This window comes from Hypanus sabinus, chromosome 8 (assembly GCF_030144855.1).
Source record: "Hypanus sabinus isolate sHypSab1 chromosome 8, sHypSab1.hap1, whole genome shotgun sequence".
In the NCBI taxonomy this organism is placed as follows: domain Eukaryota; kingdom Metazoa; phylum Chordata; class Chondrichthyes; order Myliobatiformes; family Dasyatidae; genus Hypanus; species Hypanus sabinus.
Genome location: NC_082713.1, coordinates 86,386,494 through 86,397,020, shown reverse-complemented (window position 1 = coordinate 86,397,020; position 10,527 = coordinate 86,386,494). Strand labels below are relative to the sequence as shown.

General features: G+C 38.8%; 1 long non-coding RNA gene across 1 annotated transcript; it reads left to right on the top strand.

The window, feature by feature from the left end:
- Positions 1-1,249: 1,249 nt before the first annotated feature.
- LOC132397776 (uncharacterized) lies at positions 1,250-9,994 on the top strand. The gene is made up of 3 exons (XR_009513442.1): positions 1,250-1,349; positions 5,444-5,511; positions 8,351-9,994. It is a non-coding gene; the product is annotated as an uncharacterized LOC132397776 (long non-coding RNA).
- Positions 9,995-10,527: the final 533 nt, after the last annotated feature.

Genomic DNA, 10,527 nt, shown 5'->3' with positions numbered 1-10,527 from the left:
CTCTAGGTTAACAACATTGGTTGCCAGTAGCTGCTGCAATAAACACCACTCCTGCCTCCCATTACATCTTGAGCTCCCAAGCTTGTCACCAACCTCATCCTCCATAACCATAGAGGAAGAACCTACTGATTGGCAGCTCTCTGGAAGGGTTGACTGACTGATTAGAGACAGATTTCTTAACTTAGCTGATATATTTGCCTTAAAGCATTTTTGCAATCCAAGAAAAATGAAATGCTTGAGCAAGCAGGGCTCCTTGTGTTTGGTCTTGGGTAGCTCTGGCAGGCATGTGGCCGGTTGCACTAACTGCTAACCTGTTTCTGTTTTACTAAATTGCTTTTGTTTTACTGAACCATGTTGATTATTCCATCTGAACTTGATCATGAAAAGGGAATATTTCTGTGCCTCGAGCCATTTAGGCTGTGAGGGAGTGGACCCCCATCAGCTTAAAAAAAACGCAATAGTCCTGACTAAGGAATGTAATTGGCTCTGGAATGATGCAATGACTTTGAGGCACATTCTTATAAATTAGAAACTTCAATGCAAGAAATACAAATGAGCTGTACTATTTCTGAGCATACAATTAAATTGATAGGAAAAACTCAGAACAGTATCCCCAGCATAGACATTGTTGTTTTTTCCCAATGTGCTTTCAGACAGTGGCTCCTGCTTTAAATTTCCAAAAGCCACTTTAAAAAGGACCTATCTCTGTTTAGCTATGCATAGCTATAACACTGTAATTCATGAATGATAGCAAACAGTGAACAAGATAGTATGCCACTTAAAATGTTTAGTGAAAAACTAAATAATTATGCATCTTCATGTTGGTTGCATTGAAAATCTCATTATTAAGCATAGACAAGTTTTAATTCTTGTTTGCAACTGGCACAGATGTACATTAAATGCAAAAACACCAAAGGAAGTGGCATATGTTCAATTTGACTCCCACCCCCACTCCACCAGCAACTGCAGTGAGGGTCAGCACAGTCTAGAGATCAAATCCTCATGAGTGACTGTAGGTTAATTAATAATTAATACCAGAGATAGGATGTTTTGAAATGCAGATGTGATAACTGGAGGCCCAGTGAGGTTATTCAGAGGAAACAGAGATTGGTGCTTCGGGGAATAGCAGTCCCTTGCTGGCTGGATCTGGAAATAGACTTGGGTGTGAAAGTAAATCCTGTGCTTCAGATTATGTTCCCCTCAGCTATTAATTACCTGCACTGGCTTTGAAGTCCTTCTTTATTTCTCCATGTACTGCTCCCTCCCCTTCACCACCCCAAACTCCATCTTTCAGTAAGAGACACCAGAAGAGCAGAGGGACTGGAAGATCATTAAGTAGCTGACGAACAGTGAGTTGCTAAGGAGCAAGCTAGACACAGCAGCCTCTTGTGCTTTACATTGTGATTAACAAGATAGTCTGCTGAATTTCACAAGTATAAAGCAGAGTAATCTTGTATTGATTTGCTGCTCATTAGAGTTAATTTTTCATCAGCTACAGGTGTCTGTGTAATGTTATTCTTCTAGTCTGTACAGCAACTACATGTTCTTCCTTGTGCTTGCAGTTAAAACAGAAAAACATGGCTCTCAGTCAGAAGTTAGGGGTAATATCTGGTGTGATTTTTGTGGGTCTGAGTAACTGGCGATGGGACAGTGGTGCAGTGGGTAGATGTCACAGGTCCAGTGACTTGGGTTTAATTCTGACTTCTGATGCTGTTTCCATGGATTCCGTATGTTCTCCATGTGGTAGCTTAATCAGCCACTGTAAGCTTAGGTCAGTGATCATATCTGTGTGGGAGTCTGATGGGAATGTCGAGAGAATAAATTGGTTAGAGCAGGATTAGTGTAAATGGTGCTTGATAGCTGGCAAAGATCTAGCGGGCCAAATGGTCTGTTTCCGTGTTCCATGACTCTGTGACTCTAAAATGATTGCAGGCTATGGTTAACAGGAAGTGTATAATAATGTCGAAATGCTTCCAGACTAAATATAATGTGACATATGAAGCCCTGTAGCAAAATTCCCACCTAAGAAAATCCAATGGCTAAGTACAAACTGGCCTTTTCCTCTTTGGTCTAAGGTTAATTATTTGTGTGTTTCCTTGGTGAAAGAAAGCTATTACAATCGATGAGCAGCCTTGTGCTGTCCCTGTCCTGCTCTCACCATCTTGCAACTTTTTAGCAGGACATTAAATAGTTGTTAAACTATCTTTCTGAAATTTTGCTAATATTAATTAGGGCCATTGACTAAAAGTGCTAACTCTGCTAACATTTTACATGCTACTGAAGATCTGAAATGAAGTTGTTCATATTTTCTGAAGCAGACCCTTCCCTTTGACCTTCAATAAATTGTTTGTCCTGATTAACCCTTGCATTACCAAAGTTGTAGCTTTATTATTCTGTGCTAAAGATGTTGCACTCTTTGATTTCTGTTTCTGAGTGATACCTTATGCCATTTTTATGGATACTACTGTTAAAAATAAAGTTAATATGATAATAACAGCATTCACTCGACAATATCAATGGGATTAAACAATTATATCAATGTCGCAATTTGGAATAAAGTTGGAAGTGTACAATGATTTTTTAATGTCATTTGACACTCAAATGCAGAAATTAGCACTTGAAATGAAAATCAAAACTAAAAATTATTTATAAAATGTAAAAATATTTTATGAATGTGTATCATATTTTATGGAAGTTTAATTATAAATATCAAATGTAAGGTTATTTTTAAAGACATTTTTCAAAGCGTATGCACTTAAAATATCAAGGAAAAAAATTACAACGGAAAGAGAAATACCTTGAATTATTTCTCACAGCTTTTGCATTCAGCAGAACCCTGATGTTCATAACTAAGTAAACTCCATTATTTTTTGGTTTTATTATTAAGCAATGAGGACTATCTTCAATGAACATTAAGGGCAACTAAATGTAGCAAAATAAAATGAACTTGGATTCTTTGAAACTGTAATAATTTCTGCATTTGATGTCTGCTATTACTTTCTGATTTTTGATTTCGCTATACCCAGTGGCAAAAATGAACTACAGCAATTATACTGTATGTAAACTACAAACAAACACAAACAGAACATTTTTAAAATATCAAACTGTCAGTAAAAGGAAGGTAGAGAAAAAAATTATCACTGTATAGAAATCTATTTGACTGCAGGTAGCTAAGAGATCACAATAATCAGATTAAACTATATCATTTCTATCTTATGTTAAGTGTCAAGCTTTATTTGTGGCAAATATCATATTGAAAGGCTAAGCTGAGATAATTATTTGGTCTGTGAACAGTTAATTTTTAGGTGGTACAGTTAGTTATGATATTTACACTTTGCTGATTGATAATACGAATTCCATTCCTTACAGAGTGACAGTGCAATCCAGCACAGGTACCCACCCTTTGACCCAACAAATCCACGCTGACAACAGTATCCACCTAGCTACTCCAAATTTCCTCAAACCCTAACCAGCTCACCCTGCATTCTGTGGGACCTAACCTTCCAGACCTGTCTACTGTGCAGAACCTTGTCAAAAGCCAAATAGGTAACCTCCATTGTCCGATCCTTATCAATCATTTTTGGTTACCTCTTTAAAAACAACTCTAAAAGGATCATCAAGCATGATTTTCTGCAAACACAAAGACATGCTAGTTCTTCTAATCAGTCTCTCTATGTAAATACTGGTAGGTCCTGTCCCTCAGAATCCTCTCCAGTAACTTCCCTACTGTTGATGTCAGGCTGACCAGCCTATAGTTCTCTGGCTTGACATTGCTATATTTCTTAAACAATGGAACATCACTAGCCACCTGCCAGTCTTCGGGAACTTCACCAGTGGCTAGCAATGAAGCAAATACCCCCATAAGTTCCTCCACAATTTATTCTCTAATCTCCCACAAAATCCAAGGTGCACTCAGTCAAGCCCTGGGGATTTATCCATGTTAATGTGCTGTAATGCTGCAAATACCTCCTCCCTAGTAACATGAATGTTCTCAAAAAATCTCCATGTTTCTCTTACACTTGAGCAATCGTGACTGTCTCTTAAGTAAAAACTGAGGAGAGATATTTACTAAAAATCCTACCCATCTCCTGTGGCTTCAGACATAGATAGCCTTACCAGTCTCCAAATAAATAACAGCTGGAATAACGGCTAGAGATGTTCATCACTGATTCTAAGATATAATATTTAAATAGCTAACAGTATAAAATTGAATCTATTGCAATATATAAAGAGGAGACACTTTTTCCTTCAATATTAAGGATACACTGATTATTTAGGAATGACAAATAAAGCACTGGCCATTTCAGTCCATGATGGGGGGTATCTCCACTGCCTGAGCAAGGACTGATCCAATTTCTTCATTCCCTTATCATTCCTATTCCTGCAGTATCTTTTACCTCAGATGATTCATGCTGCAGACTCAGCTTTTAACATAAATTGTCTCCTACTTACTGTCTAAATCTCACACATTCAATTTTATTTTCTTCTCTTTTTCAAACAAAACCTCTCAGTGATCCTTTTTATCCTAATGAAAGCCAGATTTTGTTTTACATTTTGTGCTTGTATTTGCTTATGTAACACATAATAGAAAATTAGGTTTAAGTCACTTTAATACTCCAGGTAAAATTCTCCCCAGCAGAAAAAAATCCCATTAAATAAATATGTATCTTGTGCATATCCTGCATGGCACTCACTTCCCATTACACTCTTACGACTAAGAGTGAACAACACCATGGGAGGTCTGCAAATACTTACGAAGGTATGATCCTCATTTTTGTATCTTGAATTGATTTCAGATATACTGAATGTGTAAAGCACATCGCCAGACTCCACTAATGGGTTTCATATTCCCTGAAAGATTTGTCTGATACTTATTTCAGATGATATAGCCCAAGAACCTCCTGACTAAAACAATGGAAAATCACAATTCCTCCTTTTATTAAAAAAAATATTTTCTAGTAAAGCAAGCATGCCTGAGCATCTAAATGAAGATTTCATCAGTCTTCCACCAGAGTTTGTTTTACAGAATTTTAATTACCTCTGTGCACTTAATTACTCTAGACAACAAAGTTTTTGCTTCTGAATACATCTGGGTGTATTTTATGGATTTTAGGCTGCTGATCATGAAAATTGCCTTGAAATTTCCCTATTATGTGCTTTTTTTTTGAAATTGTCTACATTTGTTATTTCAATTCATAATTCAGGTCAATTCTAATGTAAGCTAAGAAGCTTTCTATCTTGTCCAGTCATACCTGGGCATGCTCAGGCAAGGCAGATGTTGCATGACAGGACAGGTTTTAGAAAGGCTATAATAGAATCATGCACAAACCATTCTATGTATTGTATTCACATGTATATCTGACTGCTATCACGTAGATGCACATTCTCTATGTGCATGGCATATTGTGTGTACTCATTACATGTATTCATTGTGTATTTTCAGGAGTATTTCTGATAGCAAGATGTCTCACCAATATTCCAACAGGAACAATACTTTCTGCTCTATTTGTGGTGAGTATACAATTAAACCTCAAATACCGAACATGACTCCTCTTATTGAGAAAGCCTTTGAGTTCTACTTTGGGTGGAACGTTGGCGACCAAGAGTGTGTCCTCCTCACATTTGCACAACATGAGCTGTCAATCTTGGAGTTTAGCTCAGAGGTACTCAGAAGTCATTGTCATTCACTCTCCCAATGATAGCAGACTTATCATGTGACAGATTGCAACTCCTGTCTGACCAGTGTGTCTGGATTCCCTGCTAAAAACAAGAAATCCATTGAACACTTTCAGCCATGAGGCCTGTGCTGCACGTCAATAGTCTTCCACCACAGACATGCAGTCAAGAGGAGGTAGACGAAGATGCCATGATGCATAAGCCAGAAATGGAAAATGACACTGAAACTGATACAGATTTTAAACCCTTTATGTTGAGTGAGCCTCATCTGATAACTCAATCTGAGGTCATCTGAGTTATATGACCTGATCAGATCATATATCTTTTGGTTTTGTTAAAGGCAATCCCATTGATCCCATTCTCCTTCTCCTCAGTTCCCTGGAACCTTACAACTTATTCTCTCTCACATGTTCTTCAACTCCACTTTGATTCTTTGCTGCTTATCTACATTAGCACCAAGAGAAACCCACAGTCGCAGAGAGAACATGCAAACTCCACACAGATAGCAGCAGAGGTCAGGATTGAACCCAGGGCCTTGGTGTCATGAAGCATCAGCACTAAGGACTGCACCAGCATTTGTCTAATTTGTACCTTAAAATCTTTCTCTTTGATCAAGCTTCTGGTCTGGCACCCTGAAAACAACTTCCATCACTTATTGTCAAAAACATTACCACAGACAGCACGTATGTTACCTGTCTTTGGAAGTTTTGCTATGATGAATATGCTGCATAAATCAAAGGTGGTGCTATCATTGAGAAATTGATAGCTATCCAGCCTCTTTAATGCTGCTGTCTCTAGGGTGAAGATACTTCTGCAGTGTTCCAGACTTTAACTGAGAATGTTGTTGGAATTAAAGGGAATTTGGAGGTCATAATGTTTTCGTTTACCTTTTATTTTGTCTTGCTGCTCATAGACACCTCTGTTTTAAAATCCTGCTGTCAAAATCCAGGAGGACTACGAGGTGCATGTCACACCCTCGTTGAAGCTGTGGAGGAAGGAGAGTATGTTCACGTTTGGGAATAGGTGTTGCTGCTGTTTTCTGGATGTTGGCAAACTATAAATGTGGTTCGAGTTTAACAAGCAAGTAATACGTCACTGTTCTGATCTGCCTTAGGTTATCCAACCTCGTATCTCATCACCATGGATTTAATTGACTTGTTCACTCTAGGTCAGGGGTTCCCAACCTGGGGTCCACAGACCCCTCAGTTAATGGTAAAGGCCCATGCTATAAAAAAGGTTAGAAAACCCTGGTCCAGGTTCCAATTGATGATAACCCTCTGAATGTTGATGATAAAAAAATTATGGTCTATAGCGTCACTGAAGGACACAATAAGTTAATTAAGTTCCTATTACAAATGGTTATTTCTGACTTATGTGGGGCTCAAATATCACTTGCCTCATCATCCCAAGCCTGAAAATTATCCAAGTAAGCAGGGTCTGCTTTATTATCAAAAAAATTGAAGCCATAGACTGTTTTCTCACTAACAGAAAATAATTCACAGAATTTCCCCTCAGGTGGCTCATAGATTCTCTCTTCAACATGTTCATTTATTTGGCACATTGAACACTGGAGGTGTGTCACAAACAACATTTCACCCAAAAGGCACATTGTGAGGAATGTCTTGAGCCAATGGCATGGAGAAACTTTAATTAATCTACCCTAATGTTCAATTACACCTTTAACTCTAGACCTATCACCAAAATTTGTCAGATGGTGGTTATCTTAGCCAAGTCAAGATTGCATTGATTATTTTAGCCAAATCAACACTTTCTCTGAAAGAAAGTCAAGCTCAAAAACAGGTTGACTCCATCCTGGATAAAGCAGTAATTAGAGAAGTCGGAAAGTAGCGAAGATTAGGACATGAATTTCAGAGCAAAGAATTATTGCTGAAGAATGCAGAAGCAATGTGCAAGCTGATGTGCAAGTGGCTGGAATTGAAGGAAACACCAAGCTGTCAGAGGATATAGATCAGGCAGAAACTTTAGTGATTGGTGGGACAAGGCCATGGGGTGACTTGAAAATCACAATATACCTGTAGATGTTTTGGAGGCATTGTGAGACTGAAAGCCAAAATAGGTCAATTGCAGCAGGAACGACATGGAAATGAGTCTTGATGCACATTGATTTTGCAGAGATTGCAAAGTGAAGAGCCAACCAGGAGAGAATTGAGAAGTTTTGGTACTAGAGACATTAAGTAAAAGATTAAAAGCCACAGTCCATTTCAGCTCACATTTTTAAATCAGCAAGACCAAATATTGATGGTTTTCAATGTATTGTGGCAACTCTGATATGATTAATACATACAAACCTCTGTTCTGCTCCATTCTATAAGGAAATGTGGATGTGCGCACATGGTGTGATCATTAGTATGCAATGGCATACAAATGCCTCCTTCACTCCCTTCAATACAAACATGTGTTGACTTTGTGGTAAGATTACAGATTCAATCATCTTATGTCACCTTTCATTACTCCAACCCAGACAAACATGGAACATCTTTATTTTCACGAATTGGTTACAGATAGAAAATAGAGGAAATGCAACTGGGGAATGTAAAAGATGAAAAAAAAAACTACAACTTCAGTACTCTTTTTATTCCTGTTACTTTATTAAATTCAAACATTCTGTTTTGTTACGATTGTTGTCAAAACCACAAATGCTATTTTTTTTTAGAACCATTTCAAAAATCATACTGTCAAAATGTGGAGGTACCATCACAAACTCCCACAGCCTCTGATGACCCTATAAGATCAGTCTCTGAGGCCAACGTGAGAGCATCATTCAGAAGGATGAACCCATGGAGAACACCTGACCCAGGTGGGATACCTGGCCAAGTACCAAAGACCTGTGCTGATCAGCTGGCTGGAGTGCTCACTGAGATATTTAACCTTTTGCTTCGGTAGTCTGAGGTACGCATCTGCTTCAAGCAGGCATCGTTTATACTGGTGCCTAAGAAGAACGTGGTAACCTGCCTCAATGACTATAATCCAGTAACACTTACTTCCAGAATAATGAAGAGTTTTGAGAGATTGATGATGAAGCATATCAACTCCTGTCAGAGGAGTGACCTGTTTCTACTCTAATTTGCCTACTGGCACAACAAATCCACAACGGATACCATTTCATTGGCTTTTCGCTCAACTCTGGAAAATATGAACAGCAAAGACCCTCTTTATCGACTACAACCCAGCATTCAATGCAATCATCCACTCAAAGCTAATCAATGAGCTTCAAGACTTTGGCCTCAATACCTCCTTGTGGAAGTGGATCTTCAATTTCCTCACTTCCACACCCCAATCAGTTCTGATTGAACATAAGACATAGGAGCAGAATTATGCCATCAAGTCTGTCCACCATTTCATCATGGCTGTTCTAATTTTTCTCTCAGCCCCAATTTCCTGCCTTTTTCCTGTATCCTGCCCTGGATTGGTAACAACATCTCCACAACCTCCATCAGCACGGGTGCACCATAAGGCTGTGTGCCTATCCCCCCAGCTCTACTCACTTTACACTTATGACTGTGTGGATAAGCACAACTCCAATGCCATACTTGAACCTGCTGACAACACCACTGTCATAGGCCAAAAGAAAAGGAGTAAAAATCAGAAAACAGGAGGGAGATTGAAAATCTGGCTGATTGACACCACATCAACAACCTCCTACTCAATGTCAGCAAGACCAAGGAACTGATTATTGACTCCAGAAGGAGGAAACCAGAGTTTTCATCAGAGGATCAGAGGCGGAGAGGGTAAGCAACTATAAATTCCTCACTGTTATCATTTCTGGTGACTTGTCCTGGTTCCAGCACAAAAGTACTATTATGAAGAAAGCAAAGCAATGCCTTTACTTCCTTAGATTCTTGTGAACGTTTGGCATGACACCTAAAACTTCGACAAACTTCTGCAGATGTGTGGCGGAGAATATATTGACTGGCTGCATCACTGCCTGGTATGGAAACACCAATGTCTTTGAACAGAAAATCCTACAAAACATTGTGGATACAGCCCAGTTAATCATTGGTAAAGCCTTCCCCACCACTGAGCATGTCCACATGGAGTGTTGTCACAGGAAGGCAGCATCCATCATCAAGGACTCCACCATCCAGACTGCTGCCATCAGGAAGAAAGTACAGGAGTGTCAGGACTCACAGCACTAGGTTCAGGAACTGTTATTACCCCGCAACTATCAGGCTCTAGGACTAGAGGAAATAACTTTGCTCAACTTTACTTGCCTGGGTATGTCTACCCTGATGAAGATGGCAGAGTTTGTCATCAAAGCATTGGTTGTAATCGATACCTGACTCATACCCAGCTGGAATTTCAAGAAGATCTTATTAGTTTAATATTACTGTTTGTAAAACTGATTTATAATGCATTACTTTGATAATAAAAATTCTTTAATTACAATTGTTATCAATTCAGATTGATTGTTATTCCATTAACTTTCAGAATTTGTGCAATACTTAACTTACTTGTGACTTAATTTACTAATAAAAGTAAAATTAACTCCAACATTTACTGGTTAACACATAGCCTGTGTCTCCTGCCTTCATTTCCACCTGCGCATCATTTCTTAAATCATAACCAGTTTCTTAAATGTGCTCCGTCACGGTAGCAAAGCGGTTAGTGTGATGCCATAACTGGTCAAGCATTCTGGAGCTCAGATCAATTGCGACGTGGTTCTGTAAGGAGTCTGTATACCTCTTCTCCATGGAAAGCATTGCATGGGTTTTCACCGGGTCCTCCGCTTTCCTCCCACACTCTAAAGATGAACCAGGGAGGTTAATTGGTCATTGTAAATTGTCCTGTGATTACGTTTGGATTTTTCAGATTTGTCGAGGGTTGCTGGGG